Source organism: Ambystoma mexicanum, chromosome 2p, assembly GCF_040938575.1.
Source record: "Ambystoma mexicanum isolate Mex_15411 chromosome 2p, UKY_AmexF1_1, whole genome shotgun sequence".
NCBI classification, from domain to species: domain Eukaryota; kingdom Metazoa; phylum Chordata; class Amphibia; order Caudata; family Ambystomatidae; genus Ambystoma; species Ambystoma mexicanum.
The window spans coordinates 1039297293-1039319516 of record NC_090923.1 but is presented as its reverse complement, the minus strand read 5'-3'; the positions used below and the strand labels follow the sequence as shown (position 1 = coordinate 1039319516).

The window sequence follows — 22224 nt, the reverse complement described above, 5'->3', positions numbered from 1 at the left end:
ATGCATTCTAATACGGAAATTCAACTCTCTCGATTGCTGAACCTCTCTCCCCGCTGCTGCAAAACGTTGGCATGTATGATAAAGCTTCCTATAGGAATGAATTGGGGCTAGAATTATTTATATAGAGAACGTGAAAATATAAGCCTACCGCCTAAATCGCAAGGGTTGACACGTATGCTAGCCTTCCCGCCCGTTCCGTGCCGTGCCTACAAAGACACACGTTGATGAAGTGCGTAACCTGGGGCACGTGACTTCCCAGACACGCTTGAACGTGTAACTCACGTGATGAAGAAGAAACGGAGCGTTGCTTAGGTCCGTTTCTCGGAACCGAATTGGGCTCTAGATACTACCATTTCCCATCTCAGCCAGTGCATCTTGGTCGAGATCTACTGAGGTGAGCGTCATTAATGTGACCCTTCGTGCTAATTGTATGTGTGCCGTGCGTTTAGTCGTACTAAGGGCAACGAAGAAAACAATGTTACTCTGATTCTGTATGCACTCTAATGTTTTGACAAAATAAAACCTTTCGAATATGGATCAGATGATGTTCTCTCATTCAAGTAGCATGAGAATCGGGGATAATAATAATACGTATCTGACTGCTTCCCATTGGCGCTTAACGTTAACCCTTATTTGCTATCACAGCGAAAGGCATTTTTCTGCCAGTGCACTGGAGTCCTTTCTAATTAATCTGCCACAATGTGTTATGGTGCAATGTCAATTTCAGCCTTCTTTGTTACACTATGCTCGATTTTAAACGTAGGAGGCATTATTAATTCACCTGGGGCAATGGAGACAAAAGTGAGTGGTGAAAAATAAACCATTTCGGATAGCCTGAGTGAGATCACTAGTTCAAATTGGACGTGGAGGTAATGCATGTTCGTCATGCATTGATAAGCCTTTGCGAGATTTGTTTAGCCACTTAACTTTATGGATCATCACTCGGTGACAAAACGCACACTCGGACTTTAATGTTTGAAACTGCATGGTTTATAAATGCAGCCATTTGCATACAATAATATTGTCGAAACCAGTGCTTTCAATGGGCAGGTACTTGACGGTCCTGAGTACCTGCACTTCTTGTATTTGTAGGTCATAGTACCGGCACTTCTCACCAGGAAGCCACTACCTTTTTAATGGAGGAGTACCGACACTTCTCAATCGTAAGCGGGTACTCTGTGATAGTGAGTACCTGCACTACTCAGTTTCGATTTAAAGCACTGGTGGAAACCCATGTCTTGCATTTTCCCGCTGCTGGCACTGCAGGAAACCGTGCTTGGCTCAAAGTCCTTATTTCAGCAGCATGACCCTGCGGGTAGTTCCGCTTGTTCTTTTGTCAAGTTTACAATGTAAAGCCTCTAGATATTTGTTAGGACTCTGTTGGAGGATATCTGCAAGTCCTTAACGCAAAACAGGCGCACCATCGCATAGCCAATGATCCCCCCCCACAAGGAAAACACACTGTACAAAGCCATGAAAGAGAAAATATTAGAGGTCCAGAACGGAAAAGACAATAAAGAGAAAGTATTCCACGACTAGCAAAAACAGTGGTTGCATAAGTGGAAAAATAATGCCAAAACGCCCAATATAAATATAAGTTTAAAGAGAATACCCACATGGAAGACTGCTAATAAACGCAGAGAAAGGGATTTACAAAGGAATAAAACAGCTGGCAAAGGCGATAAATCCTCAAAATGGTAGAACATGCAGGTAAATGGCCAGTAGCTAGAAACCTGCATTGCCAACAACTTGGGCTTTTGTGTAGGCATGGGAAGGCACTTGCCAGGCACTGCCGTTATGGTATTAACTGCCCATTGATGGTAGCGGGTGCAAAATGGTGTGAGTACCTTCGCATATAATGGCATTGTCTGTCTGGCAAATGCCTACTACTTATACATAAGCCAAAACTTTTGGCTTTGCCAATGCTTCTTTTTGTCAACACTTCAGTGAAAGACACGCATAGTGCTTATATCGAGGGCAGGTTCGAAATTGAGGGGTGCTGGGAGGTATTTAGCTCCTTGTTGTAGCCTAGAAGAGCCCAGTAGACTTAACACCAACAGCTACCAGGAGCTACTGACTCCCCAGGCTAACTGATGCAGAAACAAACGCACCTATGTGGATTTAACTGTACGATGGGGACAATCTAAAAATAAACATTTGGACACATCGATATAACAGTTAAATCATAGGGAGTCCTCGATAATAGACAAAATGATATCCTTGCATTTTATGGGGAAGTTAGATTTGTCACTAGTTAATGTTAGATACCCAGGAGATGCTTTTAGCTCCTGTTTATCTAATCTTAATTTTAATCCCTGGTGTGGCTGACAGCATACCTGGTTAAAACATTTTTATTACACCAGTAGCAGGTTTACAGCTCCCAATTAAGTCATTAACTCTTAGAAGACTGCTTTGAAAAAACACTCGCAGTCACTTCCATTGCAAGGCTTGATTAAAGTGAACTCGAAGAGATCCCAGGATGTTTTGGACAGGGAGGTGCAGTAACTGGGTGGGAATGGCCATATGGGTTAGCATGGCTAAGGGCAGTCAATGTGTTGGCAAATAGCCAAACACCTGCGAGCTTTGTGGCCCTCGTCATATGCCATTTCTCCCTGCAAATGCAATAGTGTCGGCTTATAGCCCAAACTAAAACATTTTTAAAACAGAGCTATGGTTGAGGACAAACAAGAGCCCCAAAAAAAAGAATATGTTGAAATTCGGAACAGATTAAAGAAGTAACGCAGAAAAGTGCAATAATGAAAAGGGGCTTCAGAGCTACACAAAGGGATAGAAAATGAGACCTAGGAAATGCAAAAGAAAGAATGGCACGAGGAGAAAACCAGATTGTTGAAAGAAGTCTTCAGAAATGGAGTACATAATAAAAACAAATAGAACACATTAAATAAAATTGATATAAGAGAGTAAAGGAAAAGCAAATGCAGCACAGAAGGCGGTTGAATGTTGCTTTGACAGGGGATGGCTAAAGGGCTTGAATGATGCAGGAAGAAAGATGCACAAAAGAAAAGGAATGCAAGTTGACTGATCAACAAAAATGAAATCTGCACAAACGCCAAAAATGGCTGTCAAGAAAGATCAGAAGATGCAAAAAAAAAATGCCATGCAAAGATACATTAAACATGTGAATACCCAAACCAAGAGTTGCAGCGAGAGAGAGAAATGACCCACGCGAGTGAACTTCTCACAATATAGGTCAGACCGAATCCCACTGCAGTGATGATGCCAACCTTTTTCCGCCTGTCCTATATGTAAATCGAGCAGCATTTTTCTTTGTACTTTTCCTATTGTACTTATCTCTCGCTATCCACCTTCTAAGTGCTGCAAAGATGAGGAAAAGAAGACCTATGCCGTAGATCTGTTATTAATGTTTTTGTTGTCTAAACATCAATTTTTCATTTTTTTCTTTTTCCCCTCTTCTATTTCATAATTTTGTGTTAAATACATTTTGTGTGTAATTTTATTTTTGGTATATACAGCTGACTTCTATTCACTACACATCTGACATCTGAGCATATACTTTGCTTGGCTAATAAATGGCAGACAACTATACATTATCCCAATCCCATTACTGCATTTCAATTGATTACTAGTAGTTTGTTTAACATATCCATGAACGTGTTTTAATGAACCAGAAACTACCTCCACACTCTTAATCCGGACTATCCCAGTCCGCTTATGCTCATTCCATCATTTTTACATTTTTGTTTACTAGACATTTTATCATTACTCAATTAAAAATGGTTAATTCCCTTGGTGTCACTCAGTGTTGCATGACTAGTGTGATTGCTATCATCCAGATGACCTCCAATGAATTTCATTAAATCTTTAATATCCCCGATAATTATGGGTGCGTTTGAATATCTAAGGTCTCGTTTGAAAGATATTTTCAGGCCTAAAAGGTGCTACCAAAAGCATTTATTCTGGTTTCTAAAGTATGTAAAAAAAAAAAAAGTTATATATTCATATTGGAACGATTAATTAATCGCTGGCATGTTTTCTTTGCGGGATTTTTTGCAGAAAAATCTTGCCTGGAAAAAAAGCATAGAGCAATTTTGGGGAGGAGGGGGGCATGTGTGGGGTGGGCTTTTTTTGGGTGAAAAAAACTGGGGTTAAATGGACAAAGAACCATTCATATTATGAAGCCTCATTTGTACATTTCATGTTTTGGGCATCCAATCAATTTGAAATTTGATACTTTAACTTGTAAAATATGGTTATATGCTAGGAATTATCTGTTGAAGTGTCTATCCTCGTGATAACATAATTGTATAATGTCGATTAGTAGGTCCCAAATTGGGGTTGGCATCTTTGCTGAAATAACCTTCACGGTTACTCTAAACTCTGTACTGTTTCAGAATCATCATCACATAGTTTCCTCCACACGCACACACATCTGTACAAGGTAGGTTGTTTGCTAAACTTTAACCTGGTGGATTTCATCTGTTAGTCGCACAACAAATATCTTATCAACTACAGAAAGAAGTCTGGAGCTCTTGTCATTTCACAGGCAGTGGGAGACATTTCTCAGTGATCCATGTTCACTGGGAGATGGAGTTGTGGGCCGTTATTGGTCATCTTGGTTCCAGATCATGACCTGGTAGATTCATCTTTATCGCATGTGTGAAAGCGCTTCTTCTAGGCAGTACATTTTACCAGCTTATTCTTTCTTAGAAAACCTGTTAAAGCACAACTCTGCAAGTTTAGTTGTACTGCTTCTGGGATTATTGATTTGGCAGATGAATACGTACCGTTAATCTAGATAACTGTTCAGCAATTTTGTCTTGTCTTATACCGAACAAAGGATGTCTTCAGACGCTGTAGGGAATGTTGTCCTGTATGAAATGTTACCTTTCTCTGACAAAGTACTGGTGCACTTGCATTTAGGCAAGGAATGGAATGCAGGTCACGCAGAAGCCTAAAAGTAGTCTAATGCTAGGAATAATTCGAATCATTTTACAAACTAATAACCAGTGGGCTTGTGGAGTTTTTGGTACCTTCTTATAGAGTTTTTTTTTTTCTTTTTAGGTTTTATTTATACATTTTCATTCAGAGTCCCATCAACAAGGACAAAGTACACATTTTTTTAAATAAGTCACTTTACCTGTACTTATCAAATTGTTTCCTAAACAATATCCAAAGCGATTTCTAATGACATGACATATTGAACAATAATGAAGAACAAGCATCCCAAAATAGTAAAACCAATATTCGCGAAAAATAAAACGCCTAGCAAACGCACACATACACCCACCACTCACACGACATAACACAGTCCAACCAGTAGCCCCTTAAACATAAAGCAGGCCAGTACAGCACAAAAGCCCAATCCTATCCATATCATTAAAAGGAGCCCATAGCTCAAGGTAGAGATCATCCCGGTCCTTATTCAATGCATTAACTTTTTCATAGCTGGACAGGACCTGCAACTCGGCCAACCAGTCCTGTACATGTTTTTTTTCTTCTAGTTTTCCAAACCTTTAATATTTGCTTTGCCGTAACTACTAAAGATCTACTAATCCACTGGTCATATTTCCTAGCGATCTCAAATCTCCCCCTACACGACAACAACATTACTTGCACAGGCATCCTAGGGAACGTCATATTGAGTACCACACATCCATTTTTTCCAACACCTCCCCCAGAAACCTCGAACAGTCTCAAAGCTTGTGTAAGAAGGAGCCCTTGTCTTCACCACAACCCCAGCACGTATAATTTTCAAAATTCCCCTTCCCCAATCCATGCATTTGTACAGGTGCCCAGTAAAGTTGCTCTATAACCTTTTTTGTTGGATAAACCTCAAATTCGTATCTAATTTGTCCTTAAATCCATCTATCAATAGATGGCCCCACTCTTCGGGTGAGATGTCACAGTTCAGTTGCCCAAATCTACCTCATCATATTCATAAAAGTAGACCCCATACGTGGTGGTTTGTCAAATTGTCCATAGAATTCTGGTTTAGTCTCGAATGCAGTGTTTTTAATATATTCAGCCTCTGTGAAAGACGGGACCGCAACTCTGCATATTGCCCCAGTTCGCTCTTCCTTGGATAAAACTTCTGGCGAATTTCTTTCTTTCTTCACTCAAAACATTGCCCACCCACAACACTCCTCTTACGATCCAACTCTGCCAATGCAAAGTCTTGTTCCCAATCTGACCTGCCGGCCATAGCGGGCATAAGTTTTGATGGTTTTCAATATGCCAGATATCAAAGGTAATTGGTTTTTCGCATTGCATTTTTTCCATGGAGTAGAAGTTGCCAATGCGTATGGGCAGAGCTTATCTTTCTTTTTTTTGAAAAAAAACCAAGTATTTTTATTGGTTGTGTTCATACAAGCTTCCAACTCAAGTACAGATAGAAAAGGCCTTACTTTGGACATGCATTATAACCTTGATAGGGAGCAAAAACATGAAACCTAGTAAACGAATAGCAACAAAAGTCTTCAGAGGGGAGGAGGGGGTGAGATCGAGGGGGATAAACGGGGAACAGTGTCGTTCACAGTTGGCTCGGTCCGAAGGAGTGATTTACATTAGTGTGCTAGGTTACAGGGACGTCGCAGATTCAAATCCAGCAGGGGTGTGGGATTTGAGAATTTTAGTGTTCTGTGGATTAGCCTTCACTTCCGGCAGCATTAACCTTCAACCCTCTGCTCTCTGGCCTGCCCGTTTATTGTTGGTTCCCCACCCAGCACAGGGTTGGAGGTTTTCTTGCCACTCCTGGGAATTGCTTTGTGTAATCCAGGAAGAGGGCCCAGGTCTGGCCAAACTTGGTTCCGTTGCAGAGTATGATGGCTGTGATTTTTCTCTGCCGCAATTATTTCCCAGCACTTGGACCACCACATCTGGTAGTTCGGGCCTTCGAGGTGTTTCCAAAGTCTGGCTATGCAGCTGTTATAAGGTGCGAGCTCAGTTCAACAATACGGCCAGTTAGCGGGAATTGACCCCCCTCCCCCATCGCTCCTAGTGGAACAATTTCCGCGTCCCATGGAATCGTGAGGCCTGTTATCAGTTTGATTTGATCCAGCACATACCTCCAGAATTGAGAGGCATTGGGGCATGTCCAGAGGAGATGAAATGGCGTGCCCACGTCGGAGCATCTTCTCCAGCACTATGGCGGGATGGTCGGGTTATATTTGTTAAGAATCTCGGGAGTTCGATACCATCTGAAGCAAACTTTAAATGCCCCATCTTTGTTTGTTATACACTTCGAGCTTTTGTGCGCCCGAGCCCAAATGTGGCCCCATTCCTCCGGGTAGATGACTCTGCTTATGTCCTTTTCCCATTTCAGCATGTAGGGCTCTTTTATGGTTGGGTCAGTACTGTCCAACAGCTTATATAGGGTAGATATATTCCCCTTTGGGGGGTTTGCAGTGAGTGTTCGTTCTAAGGCTGTTCTCTGCTTCCCTGTTTCCTTATGGATTTGCTCGACAGCCAGTGCCGGAGCTGTGTGTACCGGAACCTCTCAGTCTCTGGGACTTGGTACTTGACTTTGCAGGCCTCAAGTTCAGCCGGCTTCCGTTCTCGAGAAAATCTGCCATGACCCTTAGTCCTCCTTCTTTCCATTTGTCAAATTTATTAGGTGTGATGCCTGGGTACAAGTCTGGGTTATCCCAGATGGGTGAGAGTGGTCCTGTCGTGCTCCTGCATTTCCATAGGCTTGTTGCCCTTCTCCAGCTCATCACCGTGTTCATCGTAGCTGGCAGGGGTCTTGTGTCCCCGGTGGTGCTGGGTTCTTTTGTGTGTGTTAGTGCTTGTATTGGGGTCCGGCACCAGTCCTCCTCCAGTTTTAGCCATTGGGAACGGTTGAAGGTTAGCTTCCATGCGAAGTCTTGCGAGAGCTGTGCTGCAAGGCAGTACTTGGCCACGTCCGGGGCCCCTAGGCCGCCGTTGCTGAGTCCCGGAGCATGATGCGCATCGGTGTTCGCAACCTGTTTCCTTCCCAGACGTACTTCAGGATGTCTACCTTCAGTTTTTGGAGGGCTTTCTTCCGGATGGTTACTGGAAGGGCTAGGCCATAGTATAGCAATCTTGGGGTCAAGTTCATCTTTAGTGCCGTGATTCTACCGAAACAAGAGATTTCTTGCTTCTGCCATCGTGCCAAGTTACTTAGTTCTTTGAGCAACGGCAGGAAGTTCGATTTGTATATTCTTTCTGTTTTGTTTGGTATTTGGCTCCAAACTCTTCCTTGAGCTTTACCGGCACGTTAATGCTCATTGCTGTTGACTTCGTGAGATTTTCTGTGAACCCAGAGGCTTCTCTGAAAACATCTTACTCTTGCCATAGTTCCTTCATGGAATCTTTCACTTGGGTAACCGTCAGCATACAACGCTATCTTATATGATTCTCCCCTGATTTCCAGGCCGTGTATTGCCGGGTTGTGTCGAATCCTACTGGCGAATGGCTCCATGGAGAGCGCAAATATAAGAGGGGAGAGAGGGTAGCCTTGTCTGATGCCACTCGTTGATTTTGTCCCTTCTGGTTCCATTCAGTCAGTCTTGTGGAGGGGTGCTGGTAGTTAGCTAGCATCCACTTTATGAAATTTGAGCCAAATCCATAGTGGTGCAAGGTTTCTCTCATGTAGCCCCAGTCTAGCATGTCAAACGCTTTGTGTGCGTCCAGCGAGAGGACCACCAGTTCCAGATCCTCCCTATTTGCAGACTCAATTTTATGTTTATGGTTCTGTGGATGTTGTCCTGGGTGCTGCGGTCCGGGATGAAACCCGTTTTGTCCAGGTGGATTATGTCTGGGAGGATTGGAGCCAATCTGTTCGCCAGGATTTTTGCGAAGATTTTCACTTCTTTATTTAGTAGTGTAATGGGTCTATATGATGCGCATTGCACCCAGTCTTTCCTTGGCTTTGGGATAAGGACTGTTAGTGACTCCTCCATAGAGGTGGTGGTCGATCCCGTTGACAGGAATGAATTGAATAGACTCGCTAGCTGGGGCGCTAAAATATATGTACGTTTCTTGTAAAATTGAGTTGTAAACCCGTCTGGTCCCGGGGTCGTGTTTTTCAAAGATCGGATCGTGTCTCCCACTTCTTCCACCGTAATTGGACATTCTAAGGCTTCCAGTAGGGGGTGAGGTAGGGCTTCTGGGACAGAAGTTAGGAATTGCAGTTGGACCGGTTTAGCTGTAGGGAGCCCAGTCATAATTTCTTTGTGGTGTTGCGACATTAGGTCGAGTTTCTCCGCTTCCGTGTGACGAAGGTTACCTTCACTGTCGGTCAGGCATTGGATGTTCCTTAATTGCAGCTTCTTTAGTTTATGCGCCAAAAGGCGGTTTGCTTTATTGCTGTTCAGGTAGTAGAATTGTTTAGTGTAAGTCAGAGCTCTGGCCACACGGTCCGCCCGGTGCATCTCAAGAGCCGCTTTTGCTCTTTTGAGATCAGGCCCTGTTTTAGTCGGGTGCTTTTTGAAGCTGCTCTCCATTTGTGACACCCTCTCCTCTAGCCTGACCTGTTGCAGTTGTTGGGGGGTGGGGGGGGCTTCGGGAAGCCCTGGGCTCATAGACACATGGTGACTGGGGCATGGTCTGATATAGCGATGTTCCCGATTTTGTATATCCTTTACACGGACGGAGCGTGCTCGAGGCTAGCAGTAGGTCAATCCTTGAATAGCCTTTGTGGACGTGTGAGAAAAATGTTAAGTCTTTCTCTCCGCTGTTAAGTAGTCTCCATGTGTCGATGGTTTCAGGCTCCCTTAGGAATTCGGCCATGACCAGGGCTTTAATGAAGTCTTCCCTCGATTGGGGGAAGGGTTTTGTCTAGGTTCGGGTTGCCTTGCTCCTTGTTTGGGCTGTAGGCTACCATTACGGTAATGGGTAATTCAACAAGGAGGCCTTTCAATAGTAGGTATCGCCCCTCTGGATCCCGTTTAACTGTAATCTGAGTTAGTGGTAGGTCGCGGTTGAGTAGAATGGCCCCCCTCTTTTCTTCTGGCTCGCTGAGGCAAAGTAGCGTTTTGGGTAATGTCGGAAGTTGATTAGTTTTTCGTTGCTTGCTATGAGGTGAGTTTCCTGAAGGCAGACTATGTCTGCCGCCGGTTGAGTGAGTTTGTGTTCCACTGACTACCTCTTCCGTGGAGCATTTAGGCCTTGCACATTCCAGGTCGTTATAGTTAGTATCTTATCCTTTGAGGCCATCTGGGTAGCGCATAGTTGTTCGGCCTGCTGTTTCCCATGAAGTTAGTTTAGCCTCACATTGTGAGTTCCCCTCTAGTTCATCGCCCTCCTCCTCGGGTATTACCCCCCCCCCCCCAACAAACAACTGGTTTTCCGGGCCAGCCTTCAACCAACGGGGCAGACGACCAGACCAACGCGCCAACTCGGCTGGAGGCAACCGCGCCTCTTGATTGATTAGTGAAACTGGAAGGTTTTGCGACTCGTGATTCATGAGATTTGTGGTTGCATGTGTTCCTGCGAGGGCTCCGTCCCCGGGCCTTCCAGGTCTTGAGTTATGAAGCAACCTTGTAGGGGCTAGTGGGGTGGGGAGAGTCCAGGGGCACCCGTTTTGTGCAGTGCACTTGTGGTACTCGCCGTTCCTGGTAGATTTTCAGATTAGCAGGCACCGAGGGCCTCCGTGGACCCCTTGTTCGTTGGCTGAGGGGGGGAGGGAGATTCCCTCTCAGTGGTGGTTGATACTCTTGTTTTTGGCAGGGGTCCGCGTATTCTGCAGCGGCTCTCTACAACGGTTCAAGCTTTTAGGGGTTCCCGTTGTGCCCCCTCCAGGTTGGGTGTGGCTTTTATGGGTTTGTCTGCCTCGGCATCCGGGTTCATAAAGCTCTCTGCTTCTCTGGGGGAGAGGATGTGCTGGGGTTTCCCTCTCTTCAGCCTCTTACCTTGCTGCTTCAGCTCCGTTCATACAGTTGGTGTACAACTCTCCGCTCTCCAGTGTATTGCTTCTATTATTCTAAAGTTGGATTACAGTCTACCGTTGCCTACTCAATGGAACATCTGATCTAGTTGCACAAAGTTTTTTTTACCCCCTTGGAAGAATGTTTTTTTTTTTTTTCCTTTGGTCTGGCCTTTCTGGTGGCCAGTCCACCCAGTTCCTATCCTGAGAGTCCTGGCAGCCAGGAAGGACAGGCCTTTTCTCCCCGATACCAAGACCTCAAACAAACCACAGGTGAAATCCAAATCTGAAACCATTTTACCGAAGTTTTTGAACAAGCCAGATCCTGCTTCATAGGAAGAATTTGAAAAAGAAAACTATACGCTAGGAAACTTAACATTCCATTCTGTGTTATTGGAGCAGATGTAGCACTTTGACATCAAGTGTTATGCAGGTTACTAGAGGTTTAGTAGGCCTATCACCAGCCTTGGGTACTTGCATGCTATTTTTAAGATGCCAGTACTTAACCATGCATCTGAACCGACATTCATTTTTTGTTTTGTCTCTTGTCTCTGTCCCACTTCATTCACACCCTGAAATTGGCTCACCACTTGTTCTCATCTTTGTGGTATTATACAGACATAATTCCTGTGAATGCTTTCACCACCTGCAAACATGTTATTGTTTTATGACAAGAATATACATCCCTTTTCTTCATATAAATCCTGCATCAAGTCAGGAATACCAGAGTAAGCAACATCACACAAACATCATCACGAAGTTAAGAGGAAGGTTCTCAATTAACCAATTGCTTCATTAACGTAAAAGGATTGGAAATGCATTTACATGGAGTTGTCAACATCCTAACAGACCGTTTTTAGTAAGAGCACTGAAGCAGCTATTTCTCATTAGCAAAACGGCCCTCCGACCTGGAGAGGCAGAAAGGTCCTCTCGGCTAATAGGAACTAGTCTTCTCAGTGTGAGTAGGCTAGTTCCCATTATTATTCAGGACTTGGCCACTAGGGGCAGAAAAGGCAATTCTCTACTGGGAACTAGCCCAATCACACTTTTAGACACCTTCCGGTTTCTCACAGATATGATAGGGTTTCAGGTGGGCACGCAAATGGCAGAGTGTACACCTGTGAATCTCTTGGTGTGCGGTCAGGTGAAATGTGAAAAGCTATGCTACGTGTGCACATGTAAGGATGAGGTCTGTGTGCATATGTAAGTCTCCATTGCTCGTGCAAAGCTCTGGTGCTCTGGTATGTGTGCTGCTGTTATTGTTCATGTTACTGTTTGGGCACTGTGTTAATTCCGTTACAGCACCAAAGCGAAGATTATGGTTATGGCTGCTATTGCAAGGTTCTTTAGTGCGGACCAAGCGTGCAAAGAATAAACTCATTTTTAAAAATGACTGTACATGCCATAAGGTAAGAACTTGATAGAAAGTGTGCATGCTGACATCCGACTTTCATGCCAAACGTGAATTTTGCTTTCCATTGAAAGTTGCCAGGTTTATAATTTGCGTGGCTATGTGAGAAAAATACATGAACCCTATCCCAATTTGCATATGTATTGATGTCAATGGAAGTGATGCCAAAGAAAATGATCTCCCATGTAGTCTTTGACACTCAGTGGGATGATGGTAAATTGCATTACAAAACGTGTCTATTAATAAGCCAAGAGATAAATAACTTTGATGTGCAGATTAACAATTGGCATTATGTGTAGTTATGGTTAAATTGCTAATCCCATAGGAAGAGCACTTTTTGGGCGGCTTATAAGTCCGCTCACCCTTTACGAATCCTCACCAAACTTTGCAAAAAATGTATATGACCCACTCTGAATTCTTCTGCAGAGTTTGGTGAGGTTTGGTCCAGGGGGGGCAAAGTTATAAGGGGGTCCCAAAATGTCTTTTTTTTCCCCATAGACATAATGGAAAAAAAAACTTTACTCACGCCTACAGCCCAAACCGCTGGACGGATTTTCACCAAATTTGCGGCAGGAGCGGCGGCTTTGTCACGAGTGCTTTTGTTAATTTGGTGTAAATCCGTCCAGTAGTTTAAAAAAAAAAAAAGACCACAACATAAAGCAAAAGAATTAGTGATATCTATGTCCGCTCCGCGGACACACTTCTCTGTTCGCTCCGCGGACAGGACACCGATTGGCTAATTGACTTGAGTCATGTACGCGGACACCCAACGTGTTCGCTGATTAGTTGGCGTGAAGCGTGAGGTGGTCAGATTTTTGGAAACGCCCGCCATCTTGGGACATCGGCCGGTGTCCGCGGACATCGCGGTAAAAACATATTAAAAAACACAACATTACACTTGTCAAACCTATCAAATAATCTCTGCAGGGGGTGAGGCGTGATGAGGATGGGATGGAATATGACTGCAAGAAGCAAAAAAAACAGGTGGTTTTTTTGCAGGGAAGTCCGCAAACAGTTCGGATGTTCGCGAACAGTCCTGAAAAGTTTGCGAACACCTCAGCATTACAGGGTTTGTGAAATGCAGTTCTTGTATGGCTTATAACTTTGGTGCCACTTAATGGAACTGCATGAAATTTTGCATGTATATTCCTGGGCTGATTCTGAGTGAGTATGCAAAGTTCGGTGGGATTCTGTCATGAGGGGGCAACATTAGAGGGGGGGGTCCCAAAATAATGTAAAAGCTTATAAATGAGGTTCCATTTGACGAATCCTCACTTAATTTGGGAAACTGATAATACATTTAGATAGGAATGTTTTTCCTAAGTCTGGTAGGATTTTGTGAAGAGGGGGCAACATTAGAGGGGGGGTACCAAAATAATGTAAAGGCTTATAAATGAGGTGCCATTTGACGAATCTACACTTCATTTGGCAAACTGATGATAGATCAAGATATACATGTTTTTGCTAAGTTTGATGGGATTCTGTCAAGAGGGAGCAACATTAGAGTGGGGGTCCCAAAATATTGTAAAGGCTTATAAATGTGGTGCAATTTGACAAATCTACACAAAGGTTTGCAAAAAGATTATAGATCTAGATTTATGTTTTCGTAAAGTCTGAATGGATTTTGTCAAGTGGGGGCTAGGTTATATGACGATTGTGTGTGCATACATTAGACATTTTTGAAAAAATAAAACATGGGTGGATTTCCAGCAAACTTGAGTAAGGAGCATTGGCAAGGACCTACAAGCATGGTTTTGCAAATGTGCCAGTGTTTTATTATTTGTGTAGCTACAAAAAAATAGCGGGATACCTTTAGTGACTGAGGGGTAGCCTGTGGCCATGGGCAGTGCCCAGATAGTCCGGGTCATGGAATAAGGTCATGATCCAGACAATCTGGCTACTAGCCATGACCACAAGTGACAAAACATAGGATTAAAGTGGCCATGTCCACCTGGGTCTGGCTTTGTGGTAAAGTTATTCGAAATTAGGATAGATTTGAAAGGGAAGAAAAATGTGCTTGTCGTAATATGGTCATAGGGTTCTCTTTTTGCCTTCTGCAGGCTGCTATGGAAAGCGAAGAGGGGCCCTGTATGGAACCCCCACCTTCCCTTTCCATGGTGGCCATCCTGGAAAAGGATTTTCCTTCCTACACCGGGACTCCGCAGGCGTTCCGGTGTTGGAAGAAAAATCCTATTTTTTAGCACCCCGGGTTCCCGCACCCCTGGAACAGAGGATGAACGCCACAATATTCCCATTAGCACAGCATAAAATGCAAATGGAAATGTTGGAAAATCTTATTTATTCTATGTACTTTACTGAGAAATATAAAGTAGATGGAGTCTATACATATTTGTTTTTTATTATTTTTTTTTAGTTCTATTTTTTAATTGTGAAAGGTGGTTCCTAAAGGAATATGTCGTTTGTTTTTGGATGTATTTTTGTTTGGCAGGAGAGTTGAGAACGAAAGGTGGGGACTGGGGAGGGAAATGAGGGAAGAGCAACCAAACTCTAATATGGAGGGGTAGGTGGACAAGGGAAAATTTTGCGTGTGTTTCTATGTTAGGGGGCACTGTTTCTCATGCTTCTTGATTACAGCAGTGGTGGTGGCTCTTGGGGAGGAGGGATGGCATTAGCTGATGCCATTTTAAGATAAATAGCAGTTTTGCTAAAAGTATGTACTGTATACTAGCTTGTTAATGGATAATGAGTAGGAATAGGTGTTGGAGCTGTGCAAGGGAAATTTTGAAGTTGGAAGTTCCTAGATCAGTAGCAAATGCAGTTCCGAACTGTCCGCCAAGCAGAGATCTTATTGTGGAAGTGCGGACGGGTTCTCAGACACGTCATCATGCCGCGCGCCAGCGTATGGTCATGTGGCACTGTCCGGAAGGTCCGCTATGAAGTCAGATGTTCGTAGACGTCTACGGATGCAAAACTAGTTGAAATAGTTGCAAGAAGTGTATAGAAGTGTTAAACATTATTCCAGATGGTGTGAAATGGCAGAGTTTTAAGGTGAAACTTTGGAAATTAGACACAAATATTGCTATATTGGGTAAGTATGATATTAGTACGTTGTAGGAAAATAGCATGCACTGGTAAAAACCTATGAAATTCAATGAAAATACTTTGTTAAAGGGATATTATGGTTCTAAGTAAAACCGAAAACCCCCTGAAATTCGCCAGTTATGGTAAGCTAAGCAACCATAACTCGCGCCACCACCATGCACTGCTAAGACTAACGCACAGGACATCAAAGATGACATCACAAATGTCAGTGATGACATCACACGTAAAATACATTTTGATGAAAAGTCTTTACAAGGAGTTGTGTTTATATTGTTGATAACAAGATGTCAGGAGTGATCGGGAGACCTATCATGAACTACTTAATCTATTAAAGAATGTACTCCTCTAATATCATTGTATTGGAGTGTTGTTAATACAGAAACCTAATCATATATAAACATAGGCAATGACTGCAACATGCACCATAGAAGTACACTATTTATAATATTGTAATTTTGGATAGTACAATAATGAATGCTCCCTTATCAGAGTTTCGAGTAATGTTAAACATGTAATAACTAGCTAACAATTCAAGACTTACAGCACTTGTGCTGGTACAAACAATACATTTGTAGCACCACAATGCATACAAATCAGAGGCACATACAGGGAAACTAAAGTAAGGAAGAAAGAAACTGCATCATCAGAAAATATTAAGTACATTAAAGTTTATCTTCGTGTATACAAATGAATTGTGTTTGAGGCCTGCTCATTTCCCCATGTATGTGCACCATGAGCTGAGACCACAAACCCTAAGGAAAGTACTTAAAGAACATATGACAAGGTTAACATCTAGATATATAGCACCTTTTTAAATGTATTATTTTGACTGCCAGTGAACAAAACCACCTGGCCTATATATGTCAAGGAACAAAAACAAGTGGCCCATATATGTGATGTCATCTTTGATGTCCTGGGTGTTAGTCTTAGTGCATGGTGGTGGCGCGAGTTATGGTTGCTTAGCTTACCATAACTGGCGAATTTCAGGGTTTTTTCAGTTTTACTTGGAACCATAATGTCCGTTTAACAAAGTTTTTTTCTTTGAATTTCATAGGTTTTTATTGGTCCAACTTAACCATAACGTCCCTTTTTAACAAAGTTTTTTTCAGTGAATCATTATTATATATGATGCAGTACCTGGAGTGAGCTTTTTTGTGTAATGTACGTATGTGAACTGAATACCTTGTTGGCATTCTAAGCTTGTCAGATAACACACAGTGAACTAAAATTATTTGCCAAGCATCCCACACTAGTTAATTGTGAAGCTGGGATTTGCGACCAGTGTGTAACATGAGGTTCTTAACCAAATATCTTCCCGCTTTAGTTGGTAGCAATAGTTGTTTGGTTTTGCAGTCTACTCAGTTTTGTAGGCATGACTTGAAAATCACCCAAGCTGAAACATATAGAAATGTTAAGAACAAATAGTATGGTCATAGTTTTATTTTCCCATTCTTGAATGGAAAACTACAAGAACTAGAATGCAAAGTAATGTGAAGCTGAAAAACATCCTCTGAGTTTGGGAAATTTACATTCAAGATTTAGACGCACAGCAAAAGGTATTGTATGATAAGGTCACCATTTAGTCATTATTTGGCCGACTCATGCTAGCTATTACATATCATGTGAAGGAAAAGTGGGTGAACGCTTGTCGGAAACAACGATCACTGATGAGGAGCTTCCCATTGAAATGCTCTGGCGATAACCTAGTTTTGTTAACTAATTGTGAGGCCCTAGTGGAAGCCCTTTTGAATTTGCAAGGGTACAGTGTCTGATCACATGTCCAACAAAAGGCATCCTCTCATGGCACCAATGGCGAAACAAGCATGCAACGCCCCGAGAGCCTCTGCTCCCGTACTGTGGGCACATGTCTTGCACTGGCCCTGTTTTAAAGTATGTTTATACACATTTGCTAATCCTATACATTTAATTGCTAATCACAATATTTGTATCCCTTATTTCCCACTCCATTTCTCCACACAGCACACCATACCATTTCATACTCTCTTAAGAGTGAATTATCTCTAGTTAGTGGATAGTGGCCAGTGCAAAGTCTGACGCATGGCTGATGGTCACAATTAATCCAGGCGAAGCGCGTGGCTGGTCCTTGCATAACTTGTGTTTTTGTGGAGTCCATGTTCACGCCCACAGGGTTATCTTGAGGCTGTAGACAGATTATAGATGTTTTAATGTTGACCAACTCGATGGCACTCATTTTATCGACCTCAGATCGATGATTGGCTGAGTGGACCTGCTGGGATTCAAAACTGTTAGCATGGGCTAAAACTCAGATTCCTGAGGGGATGCTTTAGTGCTATGAGCCACAGACCTCGCTATTGCCTGCTCTTTTAAAAGCCTCCAGGGCATCACAAAAAAGCAAATGCTCTGTCAATTCTTCAGTCTCCCATTTGCAGTGTTAATGGTCGAATTCTATGTATTCAGTAAATCATCCACGATCAGATAAGCTTGGGTCAAAATTAAGATTTCATGATCAGGAGCTAATAACTAGCTTCTGGTTATCTGGTATCACTTAGCAGGCAGGAGCTACCCCTAGTGAACTACGAGCTGGTACATAGCACACATCTAACGTTTACGTTAAATACAAACTTGAGAACGTTTTGTCCATTATATACAATTAATTACCTTTTTTATTTGCCTGCTAGAGGTTTCTACTGGTGATTCTTATGCATTCTCGGGTACAGAAAGTTAATGCCACGTTGATTTGGCACCTGCCAAAAGTTGTTCCTGGCAACAGTTGGTGTCAAGCTATCCAGACTTTCCTGGGCTAAGAGCAGGAGCTAAATGGCTACCAACGTTTTCGTACCCTGGATAAGAGAAGCATGTATTCCCCATAATGTATTCTTAGCCTTTAGTGGTTAAGTTTAAGTTAAGAAATGGGTTGTCTCAGTCCAAGTTAATTATTTCCCTAATGGCTACGCGTTCACAAAAGCAAACATGCCTTGTTTAGTAGTCTGCATTGATGCTGAAAAGATGATGGGCTGTGTGGGGAGAAAATATTTACTCTATGCACTAAATGTGTCTTTGGTCCAACTTTTACAACTTTTTTTTAGAGCTCTACAATGTAATCGTACACCCCAAGTGGTTGTTTTAGACTAATATATAAAAGAAAATGTTAAGATATTTTTTTTCTCTGGGTAATGTAAGTTTGGTTGATTCATACCGCGTACTGCTACCACCCACGGGCAGCCTCCTGGTGCTCGCGTGGCTCTGCGAGAAAGAGGATGGGGTTGGTTAGTGAGGGTAGAGTGATAGGATGGGTCCAGAACCAGGAGAAACTGCCATCTGTGTGTGTTGGCTTGCAGATGGCTGTTTGCGTACACAGGCTTGTTGTACTGTCCAATGCCTGAGTTGTTTTATATGTGACTGTTTGTTATGTTGGGGTTTGTCTGTGTGTTATGTGTAGATCGCTGGTATTTTGGGCTTTGAGCGCTGGCTTGTTGTGTCCGTGTGAGTAAGGTCCCGTGTTCAGGTTGGTTTGTTGTAAGCGTGTGTTACTTGTGTTGAATGTGTGTTAGGGTTTAGATTGACTAGCCCAGTGGGCATGTATAGTATTTGGGTGGTGTGTTTGAGGAAGTAGGAGCGGGGTTCTTCTCTGCGGTTAATCTACCCAATCTATCTAAATGTGACCCATGGCTAAACTTTACAATCTAAATCTGCATAGTTAATCTTCACAATTCTTTCAAAATGTGGCAGGTGGCTGATATTCACAGATGTATCCAAGTCTGACGCATGGCTGATGGTCACAATTAATCCAGGCGAGGCGCGTGGCTGGTCCTTGCATTTACTAAAAGGAGAATATGGCTACCGGACACAATTAGGTTAGAAGCAGAATATGGCTACCTGCCACAAGTAGGCTAAAAGTAGAATATGATTGTCACAATTGGGCTAAAGTTTTACACAAATAGGCTAAGTGAGAGATGTGGCTGACCAGCATGAATGGGCAAAAAGCAAGGTGAGGCTACCCTACACCATCTGGATACCATAGACATAGGCTATATTTATAATCGGTAATTGGAGGGGTGGGGTTTTATTGGAGTACAGTAATGGCTGTACTCCCCACCCACACCACACTTACCTTATCAGTCACTGCTGGTTGACTGCAGCAGGCTTCCCAGGCAACCACAGGCAGACACTTAGTGGAGCTGCTTCTTTGGGAGCTGCCCTTTGCCTTGGTGGGCCCCTTAGTCGAGGGCTGCCCGGGCAGGGTCTGCCCTAGGAGGCGAGTCTGAAATAGGGCGAATGGCCAATCTGAGGTGGGGGGAAAAGGCGGGGATAAACGCAGGCAACAAGGAAGCAGTCTCGAAGAGGCTGGGGCACAATACACGCACACTAAGGTGCAGAAAACGAACAAAAAAGAAATGTGTGTGTATATATATATATATATATATATATATATATATATATATATATATATATATATATATATATATATATATATACACACACAAAATGCAATTTACAGGGTCGCAGACCCGCGTACTATCCCTGGACGAGCTGTGGGACCTAAAGAGGCTCAGCCTAGATTTCGAGGGGAAAGGACCCTCTCAGCTGGTAAAGCAGGGCTGAGACCCAATCCGATGCGCGAGAAGGCTGGGACAAACGCTGGCAACAAGGAAGCAGCCTTGGGGAGGCAGGGGCATGAGATACGCACCCCAGAAGTGCAGAAAACTAACACCAAAAAAAGATTTAAACAACACAGTGCAATTTACAGTGTCGCAGACCCGCGCACTATATAAGCTGGGGTACCTAAAGAGGCTGAGTCTGTTTAGCCCCTGTCGCCTTACTTGTTCAGCTCAGTGAAGGAAACCCTGGCCATGGAAATCCCTAGTCCTGATTGTATAACAGGGCTGAAGAACATACCTTCAAACTGTTATTATATGCAATGGAGTCTCTGGAACAGCCTCCCTGAAACTTGGTTCCGGAAGCACCTCAAGACCTTCCTCTTTGCTTCTGCTTTCTTTCATCCGCTCCCCTGTTGATCTCCTGGCTGAATCTGAAACTGCATTGGTTACTTGGCTACCCTCTGATCTCGGGCCCAGGATCCCTCCCCGCCAGTTGCACACCTGCACTGCCCCCCTGGCTACTCTTGCACTCGGGGTCTGTTTCTGCATCCCTACAGCCCCTACTAGCACTTACGCCTGCACTTACCCTTGCACTTGCCACCAGCTGGCTGCACTTTATTTATTATTTATTGCCTTATTTATTTTACTGTTGCCCTATGTACTGCACTGCCCCCTGCCCGTTCCCCACGCACTTGCATGATCTCAATGTCACCTGGCCTAGTAGGATTGTTGTCTGTCTTCCCTCAGTTTCCCCTCCCTTGCCTCGTCACGCCTTGAAACACTTGTGTATAGGCGCATTATAAATGCCATATATCAATTGATATGCTAGTGTTATCTTCAGTGGAATCTTTTGGAATTGAGACATTTGGAAACCTAGTGTTCATTAGGGGCGCTGGATTATCTGGATGCTCGGAACACGGACTGTATTGTATGGTAAGAGCCCGCTTTCCAAGCAGCTGGCTGCTGCTAGCCAGCGCATCCTTACCTTCGCTTAACCACCTTCCCTTCTGGCACCTGTGTAGTTTCCTAGGCGGGTGCTAAGAGTGTGCCATTTAAAAAAAAATAATAATAATAATGTTTGAATGAATAAAATTACTGTGGCGCTGCGCCAAGGTGAAAACTGACTCTGGAAACGCAGTGCTGGGCCATGCAGCAAAGTGCGTTTCTTTGTAATGTTTTTTATTATACACACCATTAGCACCTGTGCGTGAAATTACATGAATGCTAGTGGAGATTTGGCCTTCGGTAGCGGGCTAACCCTGTTGGTAAAAGCATTGCCGCCCGTGTTAAAGGAACGTCTCTTCGCCTGAGCCCTTAACTTGGGCGGCAGGCCGTTAACGACAGGGTTGGCCCACCGCCTCGGGTAATATCACCCCAATATAGGCAAGTTCAATGTTTTCCCAATTGATTAGTGTACTAAGGCTTCATTTGGTGACTTGAGTATCAGGAGAGCAAACAAATAACAGGGGTAAGCATTTTAAGTTTCAAGTTACCAGCCAAGCATTAAAGCCACTCGCCTATGTCCATTACCCACATACCATACCATTTCTTAATCGCTAAGTGTCGATTATCGTTGGCCAACGGCTGGTATTTGTAAATATGAAGGTTTGCAAAGGGTTTACATGCATTGGCATAAAAGTGGCTCAGAATACAAAGGGAACATCTAATATGTATTACTCAGTGTCTTCTAGGCTGCAAAAAGTCGGTTTAAACTGTATCTTATTTGCTGGTTAAGAGTTATAGCATTAAAATTGCTCTTTTACCAAAGGTGCTCCGTTTTCAGCATGATACCCCTCGCTCCCCTACTGGGCCAGGCCTATTGAGTCTTTTCATATCTTTACTTTTGCCTTTCCCGTCTCAAATAAAGGTCTTCACCGTCTCCTTTAAAAGTATGAACTAGGGAGATTCCCCTCCCAACCCTCAGTATCAGAACTATCGCCAAATGTGTTCCCTGTGGTGCTTCCGCACATGGGTTGCTGAAGACCTAAACGAGGTCCATGAAATGGTAGATCTAGAGAAAATCTTGATTTACCTGTTTATCGTAGAAGGTTTTGTCAATTTGTATAAACGGTTTGCTTAGACCAGAGGTGTATAACATGTGGGCCTGAATTATCAGCCCTAGCCAGCATAGTCCATGGTGAGGGATCATGTGAGTTGTTCAAAATATTGGTGCAGACCCCTGGCTTAGACCTTGCCCATCAGTTGTGCACATCATTGATTACAAATGTGCTCTCTTGCGCATAGAACACTTTTGTTCTGTACCAAGATGACTTCTTATGCACAATCCACTTGAAATCCAAAAC

General features: G+C 43.3%; 1 protein-coding gene across 4 annotated transcripts in view; it reads left to right on the top strand.

The window, feature by feature from the left end:
* Positions 1–239: 239 nt before the first annotated feature.
* BRMS1 (BRMS1 transcriptional repressor and anoikis regulator) overlaps positions 240–22224 on the top strand; it is a 458387-nt gene continuing 436402 nt past the window's right edge. For 3 of the 4 annotated variants that reach the window (XM_069644908.1, XM_069644907.1, XM_069644905.1), the window contains exon 1: positions 273–394. The gene's annotated coding sequence lies outside the window, so the exon portion shown is untranslated. Of the gene's footprint in view, positions 395–22224 lie in introns of all 4 variants that reach the window. The other variant, XM_069644906.1, reaches the window with a different exon arrangement.